The sequence below is a fragment of the Schistocerca piceifrons genome, chromosome 5, assembly GCF_021461385.2.
Source record: "Schistocerca piceifrons isolate TAMUIC-IGC-003096 chromosome 5, iqSchPice1.1, whole genome shotgun sequence".
Classification (NCBI taxonomy): Eukaryota; Metazoa; Arthropoda; class Insecta; order Orthoptera; family Acrididae; genus Schistocerca; species Schistocerca piceifrons.
In genome coordinates, this window is record NC_060142.1 from 189,633,944 (window position 1) to 189,652,390 (window position 18,447).

An 18,447-nucleotide genomic window follows, 5' to 3' on the forward strand; every position below is an offset into this window, starting at 1 on the left:
ATTCAACTGCAAGTAAGAGCTGAACTGATTAACAAAACAACAACTGAGCTCAGGCAAGGCAAAAAAACGTACAGTAGTTGGTCTTGATTAAAAGAGGGATGGGTGACAGCCGATAGTGCTATGGATGTATAGACACTTTAAATGTATCGTTGGCTTTGTTGAACATCGACAACGCATATCCATGTTTCATCGTACGATTGAATATCAAAGTAACTTTCAGTTTCACGACACGGGAGTAGGTCGTATGAAATTTCATTTAGGTGACAGGAGGGATCCGGAGCGCCTGCACCCACTCTTTGACTACGTTCTTGACATGCAGTTGTATTTTTCTACGAGATTTGTCGTAGGTTTTTCTGGGCCTTGGTGTCGCAAGAGCATCTGCCTTTTCGCTGTGGCCGAGCGGTTATAGGCGCTTCAGTCCGGAACCGCGCTGCTGCTACGGTCGCAGGTTCGAATCCTGCCTCGGGCATGGATGCGTGTGATGTCCTTAGGTTAGTTAGGTTGAAGTAGTTCTATGTCTAGGGCACTGATGACCACAGATCAGTCCCGTAGTGCTAAGAACCACTTGAACCATTTTGAACCATCTGCCTTTTGATGTCTTCTATGAGGACAGTTTCTTTCATTAAGACGTAAGCCAGTCTTTGAAGGCGCTGTTAGTGCCTGTGTTGTCAAGAAGTACGATGCAACCTTCCTTCGGACATGCAAGCATGATCACAGGAACAGGCACTAGGTGACTACAGCCATCATGAATTGCATGAAATGTATTCGCAGTTGCGAATACGGATAACCATCGACTGTATAAAGGAATACGGCAATGAAAATTTGTGCCTGATCGGGACTCGAACCCGGATTTTCCGCTTTACGCGGGTGGTCGCCTTAACCGATTTGGTTACTCGTGTACGACCAGACCCACACTTCCATTGGTCGTCGTTGATGCGTCACAATCTGCAGTCGTACACATTATGTAATTCACGTACACTGGGAGGGGGGGAGGGAAATTTTAAGGGAGGGGGGGGGGGAATTTTAATTGGTCGCTACCAGGTATCGACGGATGATTTCTATATTGCAGTCTTCAGCCCTTTTTCCTTTCAATAACAGTCGTATTGCCGAGGCTCTCCGAAATGGGAATAGCTATGTACGTAATGGAGAAATTGTGCCTGTACCTCAGGCATAGGTGATCTATTCACCTGATGTGCTAGGGAGGGCATTGAGCTAGGGTAGTCCGTGCAGATGTGGTAGTCACAGTACTATGGTGATGTAATGGTTCCACAACGAAACTTTATCTCTAACCTGGTAGAAAATCCAAAGAGATTTTGGTCGTGTGTGAGGTACGTTAGCGGCAACACACAATAATGCATTCCCTGCGCGATAGCAATGGAAAACGAAAAAATGGCAGACATCGAAATAAGTGTCCAAGGAATAGAAAAGCAACTGAAATCACTCAACAGAGGAAAGTCTACTGGACCTGACGTGATACCTATTCGATTCTTCACATAGTACGCGAAAGAACTTGCCCCCCGCCCCCCTTCTAACAGCCGTGTACCGCAAGTCTCTAGAAGAACGGAAGGTTCCAAATGATTGGAAAAGAGCACAGGTAGTCTCAGTTTTCAAGAAGGGTCGTCGAACAGATGCGCAAAACTATAGGCCTATATCTCTGACATCGATCTGTTGTAGAATTTTAGAACACGTTTTTTGCTCGCGTATCATGTCATTTCTGGAAACCCAGACTCTACTCCTTAGGAATCAACATGGATTCCGGAAACAGCGATCGTGTGAGACCCAACTCGCTTTATTTGTTCATGAGACCCAGAAAATATTAGATACAGGCTCCCAGGTAGATGCCATTTTCCTTGACTTCCGGAAGGCGTTCGATACAGTTCCGCACTGTCGCCTGATAAACAAAGTAAGAGCCACGGAATATCAGACCAGCTGTGTGGCTGGATTGGAGAGTTTTTAGCAAACAGAACACAGCATGTTGTTCTCAATGGAGAGACGTCTACAGACGTTAAAGTAACCTCTGGCTTACCATAGCGGAGTGTTATGGGATCATTGCTTTTCACAATATATATAAATGACCTAGTAGATAGTATCGCGGATGATGCTGTAGTATACAGAGAAGTTGCAGCATTAGAAAATTGCAGCGAAATGCAGGAAGATCTGCAGCGGATAGGCACTTGGTGCAGGGAGTGGCAACTGACCCTTAACATAGACAAATGTAATGTATTGCGAATACATAGAAAGAAGGATCCTTTATTGTATGATTATATGATAGCGGAACAAACACTGGTAGCAGTTACTTCTGTAAAATATCTGGGAGTATGCGTACGGAACGATTTGAAGTGGAATGATCATATAAAATTAATTGTTGGTAAGGCAGGTGCCAGGTTGAGATTCATTGGGAGAGTCCTTAGAAAATGTAGTCCATCAACAAAGGAGGTGGCTTACAAAACACTCGTTCGGCCTATACTTGAGTATTGCGGCATCAATGTGGGATCCGTACCAGGTCGAGTTGACAGAGGAGATAGAGAAGATCGAAAGAAGAGCGGCGCGTTTCGTTACAGGGTTATTTGGTAAGCGTGATAGCGTTACGGAGATGTATAGCAAACTCAAGTGGCAGACTGTTCAAGAGAGGCGCTCTGCATCGCGGTGTAGCTTGCTGTCCAGGTTTCGAGAGGGTGCGTTTCTGCATGAGGCATCGAATATATTGCTTCCCCCTACTTATACCTCCCGAGGAGATCACGAATGTAAAATTAGAGATTCGAGCACGCACGGAGGCTTTCTGGCAGTCGTTCTTCCCCCGAACCATACGCGAGTGGAACAGGAAAGGGAGGTAATGAGAGTGGCACGTAAAGTGCCCTCCGCCACACACCGCTGGGTGGCTTGCGGAGTGCAAATGCAGATGTAGATGTAGAAATAATATCGAAGACAGTGCTGCTAAACCAGAGTTACTAAACACAACATTCCGAAATTCCTTCACCAAAGAAGACGATGTAAATATTACAGAATTCGAATCAAGAACAGCTGCCAACGTGAGTAAATTAGAAGTACATATCCTCGGAGCAGTGAACCAACTTATATCATTTAATAAAAGCAAGTCTTCCGGTCCAGACTGTATACCAGTTAGGTTCTTTTCAGACCATACTGCTGCAATAGTTCCACATTTAACAATCATATACAGCGAGCTCACTCGACAACAGATCCGTACTCAAAGATTAGAATGTTGCACAGGTCAAACTAACATTCAAGAAAGGCAGTAGGAGTAATCCACTAAATTACAGGCCCGTATTATTAACGTCGACATGCAGCAGGATACTGGAACATATATTGTATTCGATCATTATGAATTACCTCGAAGAGAACGGTCTATAGACACATAGTCAGCACGGATTTAGAAAACATCGTCCTTGCGAAACACAACTAGCTCTTTACTCACACGAAATGTTGAGTGCTAGACAAAGGATTTCAAATTCCAAAGGCTTTCGACACAGTACTTCACAAGCGGCTTGTAGTCAAGTTGTGTGCTTATGGAATATCGTCTGATTTATGCGGCTGGATTCGTGAATTCCTGTCAGACAGGTCACAGTTCGTAGTAATTGACGGAAGGTCATCGAGTAAGACAGAAGTGATTTCTGGCGTTCGCCAAGGTAGTGTTATAGGCCCTGTGTTGTTCCTTACCAATATAAACGATTTAGGAGACAACCTGAGCAGCCGTCTTAGGTTGTTTGGAGATGATGCTGTCGTCTATCGTCTATTAAAGTCATCAGAAGATCAAAACAAACTGCAGAACGATTTAGATAAGAAATGTATATCGTGCGAAAATTGGCAATCGGACCCTAAACAATGAGAAGCGTGAAGTCACCCACATGAGTGCTAAAAGGAATCCGTTAAACTTCCATTACACAATAAATCAAGCAAATCTAATGACCGTAAATTCAACTAAATACCTAGGAATTACATTTAAGAATAATTCACATTAGAAAGAACACATAGAAACTGTTGTGGGGAAGGCGAATCACAGACTTCATGTTATTGGCAGAACACTTCGAAGATGCAATAGATCTACTAAAGAGACTGCCTACACCATGCTTGTCCGTCCTCTTTTGGAGTACTGCTACGCGGTCTAGGATCCTTACCATATAGGCTTAGCGGAGTACATCGAGAAAGTTCAAACAAGGGCAACACGTTTTGTATTATCGAGAAATAGGGGAGACAGTGTTCGGACATGACACAGGATTTGGGGTGACATCGCTAAAACAAAGGCATTTCTCGTTACCGCGGAATCTTGTCCAGAAATTTCGAACACCAGCTTTCCCTTCGGATGCGACGATATTTTGTTGAGGAGGAACGATCATCATGATAAAATAAGCGAAATCAGAACTTGCACGGATAAATATAGGTGTTCGTTTTTGCCGCGAGCTCTTAGAGAGTGGCATAATAGGTAATCAATGTGAAGGTGGTTTGATAATCCCTCCGCCAGGCACTTAAGTGTTATTTTCAGAGGATCCATGTAGATGTAGATGCACATATAGATGTCTAGTAAACACGAGACCTAGATTCAAGTCCCAGCCGTGACACAGATTTTAATCCATTGGCTCAGTTTTCGTCTGTATCGAAGATAAAGTTGAGACTGATATGTTTCCGTGAAAATGTAATTCCATTTTAACTGACGCTGGTGAATTCGGCAATAAACTGAATAACACTGACCGCTTACATCAGGGATATAATACACCGATGCCAGATTCGTTTTTATTGGAGACCCAAAATGATCAAATTACGAGGGTTGCCTAGAAAGCAATGCACCACTTTTTTTTCGCGGCCGCAAACAGTGCTACGAATGCGAAACATTGCGTATGTATTATTTGAAGTCTCCTGAGTGGGCGAGCCAAGTTTCTGTCTCTTCCGTCAGATAGCATAGCTACAGGACAGTTTCAAAGTGGCGTCTGTCATTAAATTTCTCACTGAAGAGAAAGAAACTATGAGGAATATTCACAAACGCTTGTGCGAAGTCTATGGAGCATCTGCTATCGACAGCAGTTAGTCGCTGGGCGCCGAGGATGAGGTCATCAGAAGGCGGTTCGATTTGCAGCGGTCGTTGAGACCATCCATGGTTGTCACACCCGACACACTTGACCTAGCCCCCTCGGACTTACACTTGTTTGGGCCATTAAAGGATGCCATTCGTGGAAAACATTTTGAGGACGATGAGGTGGTGATTCACACAGTGAAGCACTGGCTCCGCCACCAGGACAAGGATTAGTACCTTAGTATGTTCTGCAGAAATGATACACATTTCAGTTATCTCGGTTCAGCATGTGTCCTGCTACCTAGCAGGCACAGGGTGGGCCATGGGCCCTTATAACTTGTTCCATGCGTGATGGCGCCGGCGCTGTAGCCATCCATGCTGCATTCACCTGGTTCCAAGGTTCATCTATGGTGGTTGACATTAAGTCACACCACTGCACCCCTTGTTTCACCAAATCCCACACATTTTCGATTGGCGACGGGTCTGGTGGGCCAGGGCAAAAGGCTGATCTCCTGTGATACCAAGAGGGCACGTGTTCGTGCAGCAAATTGTGGTCGTGCACTGTCTTGCTGAAAAATGGCATCTGAAGTGTTGTGCAGAAAGGGTATGGCTGTGGGTCGCATGTTGTCATCCACGTAGGTTACACTGGCCATAGTGCCCTGGACACACATCAGCTGTGATTTGTGGTTATACCCAATCGCTCCCTCGTTCATAAGACCTTGAATCGGCACTGTAGGTCTTGCGCGAATGCAGTCAGTGTGATGCCACCCCCCTGCCTGCAGTGAACCAGAATGTGGCCATCGCTTTCGAATAAACAGAACCTGTACTTATCCAAAAACACTGTCTGATGCCATTCCTGTCTCCATTAACGTCGTCCCGTACACCATTGTCGTCTAGCATGTCTCTGTACATTCATCAAAGGTAGGCGAAGAAGTAGACTACGTGCACTAACCCATGCTGTGATAAACGGCTATGGACTGTCACCCCTCATAGTGTATTACGTGTTACACTATTCCAGCTTCGCGCCAATGCCAAGGAGGGAGAAGACCTGTCCTACAATGTCATTTGGATGAGGTGTCCATCTTCTGAGGGGGTGGTCTGGGTGGTGCGACCTGCCCACCTCGTTCATCCTTTGCGCTGCCGAAATACTTCGTCCCAAACGACCAGCAGTTTCCCAGGTGACTGCATCACATTCTCTCAGGCCAATTTTAGGACCTCTGAGCTCACTGATTTGATGGTCCGATTCGCGCATTAGGCCCCCTTCAAGCCCCCTTCAAGCCCGCATACGACTGCGTGACGTCCTGCACTTCTGCCCAAGTCACAATGATCCATTACCTTCGGTTAATAGCGATAGCGAGAGTCGCGGGCACATTTTGCCGGTAGGTGATTTTGCACCACGATATCGATGTTGATATTAAACCTGCAGTTCGACATGGTTCAAATGCTAATCATTTCTGCAGAACATACTAATGTACATGTCCTATGAATATGAATCCTATCTACAGTCGTTCAAGGTGTTCTGTTTTTTCTGAACATGAGTGCATACTGAGAGTAACAGCGGTACTCACATACTTCCCTGGGGCACTTCTGACGATACCCTTGTCTGTAATGAACACTCGCCGTCGAGGACAACGTACTGGATTCTATGACTTAAGAAGTCTTCGTGCCACTCACATATCTGTGAACTTATTCCATATGCTCTTACCTTCTGTAGCAGTATGCAATGGGGCACCGTGGCAAATGCTTTCCGAAAATCTAGAAATGTGGAATCTGACTGTTCCCTTCATCCATAGTTCGCAGTATATCATGCGAGGAAAGGACAAGTTTTCGCACGAGCGATGCTTTCTAAAACCCTACTGATTCATGGCCGTAAGCTTCTAGATCTCACGAAAATTTATTATATTCGAATTGTGAATATGTTCAAGGATTCTGCAGCGAAGCGACGATAGGGATATTGGTCTGTAATTTTGCGGGTCCTTTCTTTTGCCCTTCTTATACACAGAACTGACCGGCGCTTTTTTCCAGTCGCTCGGGACTTTGCGCTGGGTGAGAGATTCGATATAAAAAATCGCAATTGGGATTCTATCCGGACCTGGTGACTTATTTGTTTTCCACACCTTCAGTTGTATCTCTACGCCAGGGATTCTTATTCCTATGTATCTCGTACGGTAGTCTGCTCGATGTTCAGACGGTAGTATATTTGTACGATTCTCGTGCGTGAACGATTTCTTGAATTTGAAATTTAAAACTTCGGCTTTCGTTTTGCTATCTTCAACTGCCACAGCAGACTGGTCATCAAGCCACTGGATGGAAGCCTTAGACCCACTTTGTGATTTTAAATGGGACAAGAATTTTCTCGGGCTCTCTGCTAGATCTTTCGCTGAGGTATGGCGGTTGTAATAGTTGTACGCTTCGTGCATAGATCTTTTCACAGACGCACGAGTCTCTACTAACCTATGCTTGTCGTCATTTGCGCGTTCTCTTTTGAACGAGAGTGTAACAGCCGTTGCTTCCTCAGCGTTCTCCGAATCTCGTTATTAAACAATGATGGGTCTTTTTCGTCCTTAAACCACATACTAGGCACGTAATTCTCCAGAGCACGAGTTACAATCTGCTTAAATTTTGCACATAATATCTCTACGTCTGTCTTACTCGAACTAACTGTAAGTGATGTCAATTCACTGTCTAAGTGAGATGTTGATAACTGCTAATCTGTTCTTTCTAGGTATTAGTTATGAGTCTTGACAAATACAATATCGTCATGTATAGAACAATATGAGACTTTTCCTGCTGAATTCGTTTATTGTATGACTGTGGCGCATTCGATGATCTGACAGGTTTTATTAATCTCAGTGCTGTGATTACGTTGGTACGTTTGTATTTGTTCTATGACGAACCATTGAATTATTACAGAATTAAGAATGTTTGAATGTCGCTGTGTTCCAATAAGTGGCTAACACTGCCATTACACATTTTTCCTACATTGGCTCTTTCACTTTACAGGCCGGAAAGGTCACCCTGGTCGCCAGTTCCCGTGTGAAAAACTGTTGTTTACCTGCCGCTGGTCGCCCCTTAGTTGGCGGGTGCGTGGCCGTCCTCGAAGGCCCCTCTTTCGTGACTGTCCGCACCAGTCAAGCTAAGCCCAGCTAATCTCAATATCTTAACCTTTAACGTGGCCGAATTCTCGTAAGCATATCGCTTATCTTATGCAACTCCGCGGAATGTGGCATTAAGCTAGCTAAACAGGCACGTTTATTAGCACCAGTTTTGACTTATTCCAAACATATCCTACAATTATGTCCGATCAAAAATTGCGAAATAACTTTATGGCGTTGTATGAATCAGCATGAGCATCATAGGAAATCACGTGAACTTAAAGTAACATACATACATACATACGTACACACACACATAAGACTTACTAAATGTAAAGTAAATTACACAAGCTTGACATATTAATTAAATGTCAGTTTATACAAGAACATACCAATGATTAGTATTGACAATTATTAGTATTTTCTTTCGAGACTTCAGCACCAAGCCGCTCATTTTACATGTAAGCTTTTGCTTCTGTTATATTTTCTCTCATTCGACTTTATTTTGGCTGCATATTTTAACATTTTACCATGTTGTCGCACTGCACTTCCACTCTTTTACACTTCACTTCAACAACGTTCAGCCGTCAGTGTTCGTCCTACAGAAGGTGCCGCCAATCTCCTTCGCTCCCTGATCAAGTACTGAGCCCACAAATGCGTTGTTTCGCAGTCACCGTCAGGACTGAAGATTAAAAGCTATCGTAATACGACTCTGGTATAATTTCCACGCTAAAAATCCAATAGATCAAGCTCCGAACGCCGTCCCACTAGAATCGATATACCGGGTGGTCAAAAAGACAGTATAAATTTGAAAACTGAATAAATCACGGAATAATGTAGATAGAGAGGTAAAAATTGACACACATGCTTGGAATGACATGGGGTTTTATTAAAACCAAAAAAATACAAAAGTTCAAAAAATGTCCGACAGATGGCGCTTCATCTGATCAGAATAGCAATAATTAGCATAACAAAGTAAGACAAAGCAAAGATAATGTTCTTTACAGGAAATGCTCAATATATCCACCATCATTCCTCAACAATAGCTGTAGCCGAGGAATAATGTTGTGAACAGCACTGTAAAGCATGTCCGGAGTTATGGTGAGGCACTGGCGTCGGATGTTGCCTTTCAGCATGCCTAGAGATGTCGGTCGATCACGATACACTTGCGACTACAGGTAACCTCAAAGCCAATAATCGCATGCACTGAGGTCTGGGTACCTGGGAGGCCAAGCATGACGAAAGTGGCGACTGAGCGCACGATCATCACTAAACGACGCGAGCAACAGATCTGTCGGACATTTTGTGAAATTTGTTTTTTTTTTTGGTTCTAATAAAACACCATGTCATTCCAAGCATGTGCGTCAATTTTTACCTCTCTATCTACATTATTCTGTGGTTTATTAAGTTTTCAAATTTATACTGACTTTTTGATCACTCGGTACACACAAGCTAAATACCAATTCAAACTGACTTAAGACATTGGCAAAATACCCTCGATTTATATTGTAAATTCATCCAACATTCCTTCCATGCTTCCACTAGAAAACATGGTTTTTAAGTTAGAAGAGTCGGACAGACAAACAAGCAAAAGTTATTATCATGAATCACGTAACTATGTTATATACACACATCAAAAAAAGTTTTGCACCACCCCAGTTCCCTGAGCTCCTGAAGATAGACGATGACTGTGGATAGATTAGATTAGTACTTGTTCCATAGATCATGAATACGACACTTAGTAATGATATGGAATGTGTGAGGTTAATAAAAGGTGTCTATACAAGACATTACATTACACAAAATATTACATGACACTTAATATTTTTAATTTTCTTCTTGTGGGTTTTGGGGAAATTACCCCCTTACTATATCCAAAAATTGATCTAATGAGTAGAAGGAGTTGCCATTAAGAAATTCTTTTAATTTCCTTTTAAATGCTATATGGCTATCTGTCAGACTTTTGATGCTATTAGGTAAGTGACCAAAGACTTTTGTGGCAGCATAATTTACCCCCTTCTGAGCCAAAGTTAGATTTTACCCTGAGTAGTGAAGATCATCCTTTCTCCTAGCATTGTAGCCATGTACACTTCTATTACTTTTGAATTCGTTCAGATTGCCAATAACAAATTTCGTAAGTGAATATATGAGGGTCAGTCAAAAAGTAATGCCTCCTATTTTTTTTTCTACATTTAACTGTCAGGAAATTTAAATGCAATTACATAGGTTGAAAACCACAACATTGAGGATCATTTTGTCATTTTTCAATGTAATCTCCACCCATCTCTACAGTTTTGGTCCATCTTTGAACAGGGGCATGTATCCCAGCACGTTAAAAATCACAGCTCTGCTTCCTAAGCCATTGACGCACGGATGTTTTGACGGCCTCCTCATCTTCAAAATGAATCCCACGATGAGCTTCTTTTAGTGGCCCGAACAGATGGAAGTCTGATGGTGCCAGGTCAGGGCTGTATGGGGGATGAGGCAAAACTTCCCATCCAATTTTGACAATCTCGTCAGAGGTGTGACGACTGGTGTGTGGTCTTGCATTGTCATGCAAAAGAAGAACATCTGCCATTGATTTTGTTGGGCGAACTCGCTGAAGACGTGCTTTAAGTTTGTTGAGGTTTGTGACGTATTGAACAGAATTTATTGTGCATCCCTGCTCCAAAAAATCAACCAGAATCACACCCTCTGTATCCCAGAAAACTGTTGCCATAAATTTCCCTGCCGATCGCACAGTTTTGAATTTTTTCTTCCTCGGCGAGCTTATGTGACGCCACTCCATTGACTGCCTCTTTGATTCGGGTTCAAAAAAATGCACCCATGTTTCGTCCCCGGTCACAATTTTTTTCAGAAACTCATCTCCCTCCAAACGGAAGCGCTGCAAGTGTTGGGAGGCTATTGTTTTCCTTGCCTCTTTATTCTGATCGGTTAACATTCTTGGAACCCACCGTGCACAAACTTTTGAGTACCCCAATTGTTTAATAATCATGATCACACTGCCTTTACTAAGAGAAATAATGCGACACACTTCATCTGCAGTCACCCGACGGTCACCACGAATGATGTCATCAACTTGCTGAATGTTGTGTGGAGTCACTGCACTCACCGGCCTGCCGCTCCGCTTTTCGTCAGTCAACGGTGTTTGCCCTTCAGCTTCCTTACAACGACGAACCCATCGTCTAACAGTGCTGACATCCACTGTCACCACACCATACACCTTCTTCAGTCTTTCATGAATGCGTATGGGCGTTTCACCTTCTGCATTCAAGAATTCAATCACACAACACTGTCTCAAACGAACATCGATGTCGGCCATCTTACAAACTTCTGCTGTGCTGCCACCTGTTGACACAGAAAGTTACTACTGCAGTGGATTGCAGAAGAAGGTTTGAGGAATGGCGCCAAATTCAAATTTTTCACTTAACTTAATTTCTTTAAGTAGAAAAAAAATGGGAGGCATTACTTTTTGACCGACCCTCGTATATATTGTGAGGCTACAGTGAAGACCTCTAGCTCTTAAAGAAGTGCCTGCAGGATGCTCTTGGATGAGCTCCAGCAATTATTCTGATTACACGCTTTTGTGCAATGAACACTCTTTTACTCAGTGATGAGTTACCCCAGAATATGAAGCCATACGAAAGTAGAGAATGAAAATAGATGTGGTAAGCTAATTTACTGAGACATATATCGCCAAAATTTGCAATGACCCTAATAGCATAAGTAGCTGAACTCAAACGTTTCAGCAGATCTTCAGTGTGTTTTTTCCAGTTCAACCCCTCATCAATGCATACATCTAGAAATTTTGAATATTCTACCTTGGCTACCGATTTCTGATCGAAGTCTATATTTAGTAATGGTGTCATTCCATTTACTGTGTGGAACTGTATGTACTGTGTTTCGTCAAAGTTTAATGAGAGCCCATTTGCAGCGAACCACTTAATGATTTTCTGAAAAACATCGTTTACAATTTCACCAGTTAATTCTTGTCTGCTGACTGTGATAGCTACACTTGTATCATTGGCAAAAAGTACCAGCTTTGCATCTTCACAAATACATAATGACAAGTCATTAATATATATTAAGAACAGCAGAGGACCGAAGACCAAACCTTGTGGCACCCCATTCTTGATTGTTCCCCAGTTTGAGAAATCATCAGTTTTTTTTTACATATTATGTGAACTGTTTATTTCAACTTTCTGCAGTCTTCCAGTTAGGTATGATTTAAACCATTTGAGTGCTGTTCCATTCATACCACAGTACTTTAGCTTATCTAGAAGTATTCCATGATTTACACAATCAAAAGCCTTTGAGAGATCACAAAAAATCCCAATGGGTGACTTCTGGTTACTCAGAGCATTTAATATTTCACTAGTGAAAGTATATATAGCATTTTCCGTTGAACAACCTTTCTGGAAACCACACTGACATTTTGTTAAAACTTTATTTTTACAAAGGTGTGAAGCTACTCTACAATACATTACTTTTTCAAGAATTTAGGATAAGGCAGTCAGAAGAGAGATTGGGCAGTAGTTGTTGACATCAGACATATTCCCTTTTTTATGCAACGGTTTAGCAATGGAATACTTCATTCTATCTGGGAAAACACCCTGCTTCAGAGAGCTATTACATATGTGGCTAAGAATGCCACTTATCTCTTGGGAACAAGCTTTTATTATCCTGCTGGAAATGCCATCAATTCTATGTGAGCTTTTATTCTTGAGAGAATTTATTATCTTTCTAATTTCAGAAGGAGAGGTGAGTGGAATTTCAAATCTATCAAATGGTGTGGGTAAGACCTCTTCCATTAACTGCCTTGCTTCTTCTGATGAACATTTAGAGCCTATTTTCTCTACAACATTTAAAAAATGATTATTCAAAATGTTTTCGACGTCTGGCTTGTTGTTTGTGATTTTTCCATTCGCATTGATGGTAATACCATCATCCTCTACTCTTGGCTGCCCTGTCTCGCTTGTAATAATATTCCAAATTGTTTTGATTTTGTTATCAGAGGTATTAATCTCAGACATGATGCACATGCTTCTGGACTTTTTAATAACCTTTCTTAATGAAGCACAGTAGTTTTTATAATATTTGGCTGTTTCTGGGTGATTACTCTTTCTTGTTGTTAGATACAGTTCCCTTTTGTGGTTACACAATATTTTTATTCCTTTAGTGAGCCAAGGTTTTTGGCATGGTTTCTTATAATTAGATTTAACTACTTTCTTGGGGAAACAGTTTTCAAAATCTCTTACAGGTGTATCATGAAATAAGCTATATTTTAAATTAGCATTGGGTTCCTTGTACACCTCATCCCAGTCTAACTGCTGAAGATTTTCTCTGATATTTCTAATTGTTGAGTCATTAATTGAATGCACAACTCTGGAGGGTAGTTTTGAATTACTGAATGGAGCTATGTCATATACTGTAACTATCTGAGCACCATGACCAGAAAGGCCATTCTGAATGGGACAAGAATTTATGTTTTAAAACTTATCTTGGTCTATAAAATTGTTATCTATCAATGTGCTGCTGTCTTTTACTACCTGAGTAGGAAAATTAATGACAGATGTCAAACTGAAAGACCCGAGAAAGCCTTTCAGGTCATTCTTCCTATTACACCCTTTCAGCGAATCAACATTGAAGTCTCCTCAAATAATAATTTGCTTTCCCCTATCTGACAGAAAGCACAACAAGGCATCCAAGTTTTCCAGGAGCCGGCCGGTGTGGCCGAGCGGTTCTAGGCGCTTCAGTCTGGAACCGCGTGACCGCTACGGTTGCAGGTTCGAATCCTGCCTAGAGCATGGCTGTGTGTGATGTCCTTAGGTTAGTTAGGTTTAAGTAGTTCTAAGTTCTAGGGGACTGATGACCGCAGATGTTAAGTCCCATAGCGCTCAGAGCCCTTTGAACCATTTTTGAGCCATTTTTTTCCAGAAATAAATGAAAGTTTTCTGAAGGGGACCTATATACTGTTACAATTATAAAAGAACCCTCCTACAGTTTAAGTTGACAGGCACATGCTTCTATATGTTACTCTAGACAAAACGTTTTTGTATCTAAGCTTTTTACACAGTGATAACTTTTGACATATATGGCAACTCCTCCTCTCACCTTATTCTCTTTACTCATATCACAGACACAGTCGCTTTGACTGTTCAGAGAAGTCAATGAGCAGCGCCCATTACACAGAGGGGCTCTGATAGCAGATCAGTTCCAGTCATTCAACCAGGAAGGAGGTACATGGCTCGTGTTGCCTGTAGTTCAACCATGCCTAGACGGTCAATACCGCGGTTCGATGGTGTCAGCATTATTACTTTGTGCCAGGAAGGGCTCTCAACAAGGGAAGTGTCCAAGCATCTCGGAGTGAACCAAAGCGATGTTGTTCGGACATGGAGGAAATACAGAGAGACAGGAACTGTCGATCACATGCCTCGCTCAGCCTGCCCAAGGGCCACTACTGCAGTGGATGACCGCTACCTACGGATTATGGCACGGAGGAACCCTGACAGCAACGCCACCACGTTGAATAATGCTTTTCGTGCAGCCACAGGATGTCGTGTTTCGACTCAAACTGTACGCAATAGGCTGCTTGATGCACAACTTCAATCCCGACATCCATGCTGAGGTCCATGTTTGCAACCATGACACCATGCAGTGTGGTACAGATGGGCCTTACAACATGAAGAATGGACCGCTCAGGATTGGCACCACGGTCTCTTCACCGGTGAGTGTCGCATATGCCTTCAACCAAACAATCGTCGGAGACGTGTTTGGAGGCAACCTAGTCAGGCTAAACGCCTTAGACACACTGTCCAGCGAGTGCAGCAAGTTGGAGGTTCCCTGCTGATCTGGGGCGGCATTATGTGGGGCCGATGTACGCCGCTGGTGGTCATGGAAGGCGTTGTAACGGCTGTACGATACGTCAATGCCATTCTCTGACCAATAGTGCAACCACATCGGCAGCATATTGGCGAGGCATTCGTCTTCATGGACGACAGTTCGTGCCCCCATCGTGCAGCTCCTGTGAATCACTTCCTTCAGGATAACGACATCGCTCGACTAGAGTGGCCAGCATGTTCCTCAGGTATGAAACCTATCGAACGTGTCTGGGATAGATTGAAAAGGGCTGTTTATGGATGACGTGACCCACCAACCACTCTGAGGGATCTACGCCCAATCGCCGTTGAGAAGTGCGACAGTCTGGACCAACAGTACCTTGATGAACTTGTGGATAGTATGCCACGACCAATACAGGCATGCGTAAATGCAGGAGGATGTGCTACTGCTTATTAGAGGTACCAGTGTGTGCAGCAATCTGGACCACCACCTCTGAACGTCTCGCTATATAGCGGTACAACATGCAATATGTGGTTTGGTTTCATGAGCAATGAAAAGGGTGGAAATAATGTTTATGTTGATCTCTATTCCAATTTTCTGTACAGGTTCCGGAACTCTCGGAACCAAGGTGATGCAAAAATTTTTTTGATGTGTGTAAAAGTTCTGTGATGGTTGCTTCCAACTGGACAGTCCTTCAGCGATTTAGAGGCTGCTCTACACACGTCCAATACGAGAAAACATAAAATTTTCTACCCTCAAATAATTTTCACCTTTTGAACATAACATTTACAGTTAATTCAGAATCAATTTACAAACATTTTTGTAGGCTATATACAACCTTTCTAAAATATACATTATAAATCGAAACTATTCCAATAAATTTGCCCTTAAAATTACGTAACCATGCACAGAAATTCGAAAATAACTTATGTATCTTACCAACAGATATCACGAAATGTCAATCTCTATGAATCAGTTCCCTGTTGATATGCCCGCTAAACCCGCTGGGCAAAACAGGCAATAGGATTGTGGAAAGGGCCAAAGGTTGAGGTCAGTTTCTCCTTCTAATTGTCATGTATTTAATTTAATAACCTTTACAGCCAGAATGGCACACAGCTTTACCTTTACTGAATACAACTCTTTCATGGCTGAAGGCCTCCAAACAAGAAATCTTAACAAATCAACGAGATAAAATTCCACTTAAGATAGCAATAAAATAATTTAAAAGAAACTAGCAAACATATGCAAAGTGCAATGCAAATGGCTGAGGGCCACAATTCCAAAATTTTAGAATATATTACTATAGACTTTTAAAGGCAGAAGGCCAGAATATTTAACAACAAGAAATCTTAAAAATCAAGATTAAAAAGCAGTTAAAGAGGCAACTCAAATAAATAAAAAAACGTATCACAGCTACATGGAAAGCCTTAAGGCTAAGCAGATAGAACATACATATGCAAGGTGCAATATCAATGGGTGAAGGCCACAATTAAGTGTCAAAATTTTAAAATATATTACAATAATCCTTTAAAGGCAGAAAGCCACATTCTTTAAGCTTGAGAGATAAATTTAAATATTAATTTTGCAAAATTTTAAGAAAAAAATAGCCATATGCCTTGAATTTAAAGTAGCTGACAACAGATAATTAAACACCGGTGGCACTCAGAAGCCTCCAGGGAGGTTGGTCTGCCCTCGTTCACTTAGGCGTGACAGGTGGTGAGCCCAGCTATACTTGATCCATTGGCACCTAACCAGGGGACAGCCATGGACCGACCAACACAACAACTTGTTTCCCGTCAATCAGTACATGTGAACTCAAATGGGAAAAGTTACAAATGTAATAATCCACAATGGAGTATGTATTATCTGTCAAAGTTACACACCATTATGGACAGTGACAACAGATGAGGAAAGGACGCTGCCTGAAATTACGTTAGTGGGTAGGGCAGGTAACCGGAACACTAATGGCCACTAGGCAGAAAATATCGTCGTACACTTGAATTTGAGACACGGAAATTTAGTTAACTTCGCTCAGAAGAACACTGCCTGAATTTACGTTCAGTGCCCAGGGCAATTAATCAGACCACCTACAGCCACAAGAAAGAAAATTCCACTGGTGCACTCAAATTGTAGTCGAGCAAAATAGTTAATTGCACCGCATGGCGGCTAAATTTCAGCAGTAGAAACACTTGGTACTGCTCACAGGAAAACCTTCCCAACAGCAAACCACCGAAACGAACAACCACAGCGTGAATGAACGTGGCTTGGGTAGTTGAAACCACTACTCAACTTTGACGTCCTGCGTCGGTGAACCACGAAGCTCGTAACGGTGGGACAGCTCCACACACGCTCCGACACTGTGCAGGGGCTGCCAGCAGCCCCAGCCGACTGCACCGCGCGGAGATAACTTCCCTCGTCCGCAACAACCGACCGACTGCCTCCATACACCCTAGCCGGAAACTATATGCACCAAACCAAAGATGGTACACGGCGCAAATATCGATACACATCACTGCTGCCACACGTAGAAAGAACCGCGATGTAGCCACAACAAGGGCGTGAAACCAAACACAGACAGACAGCGAAGTTAACGAAAACGCATAATTGGGGAGTGAGCACGGCTCACCTGTATTATTTTAATGTCTTTCAACATACACACAGAACTTACATCGTAGTTAAAAGCAGTCAGTTCACATTCCTCTCTCGAAATAAATATACTGAAGCCTTTCTCTAAGTTAACGATTTTAGTAACTGCAGCACCCTCACACTTAATTAAATTTTTGTTGCCCTTTAATAATACGTCCCCTCACCAAGCAGGGTAGCGCAATGTTTAGCACAGTGGACTCGGAAGGCCGCTGCTTCAAACTTGCTTCCGGCCATCTAGATTTAGGTTTTCCGTGATTTCCCTGAATCGTTTAAGGTAAATCCTGGATAGTTCCTTCGAAAGGAAACGGTCACTTTCTTTCCCCTTCTTTTCCTAATCCGAGCTTGTGCTCCGACTCAAATGACCTCGTGTCAATGTGACGTTAAACACTAATTTCCTCCTCCTCCAATAATACATCACTTATTTTCATTGATGCAACATGACCTTCTTCTGAAACACTTTCAGCAACAGCTGGTGACACGCTATAAAATTCGCTATAGACATCTTCTCCTACATTCGCCAACACATTATAATGGTTCAAATGGCTTTGAGCACAATGGGACTTAACTTCTGAGGTCATCAGTCCCCTAGAACTTAGAACTTTCCTAAACCGAACTAACCTAAGGACATCACACTCATCCATGCCCGAAGCAGGATTCGAACCTGCGTCCATAGCGGTCGCGCGGTTCCAGACTGTAGCGCCGAGAACCGCTCGGTCACACCGGCCGGCAATGCATTATAAAAGATATCTCCAAATAAACTATTGTCCACAACAAGAAATGTGCCCCACTGCATCGTTCCTCATCGATTTGACAATACATTCACCCCGCCTCCGTGGCCGAGAG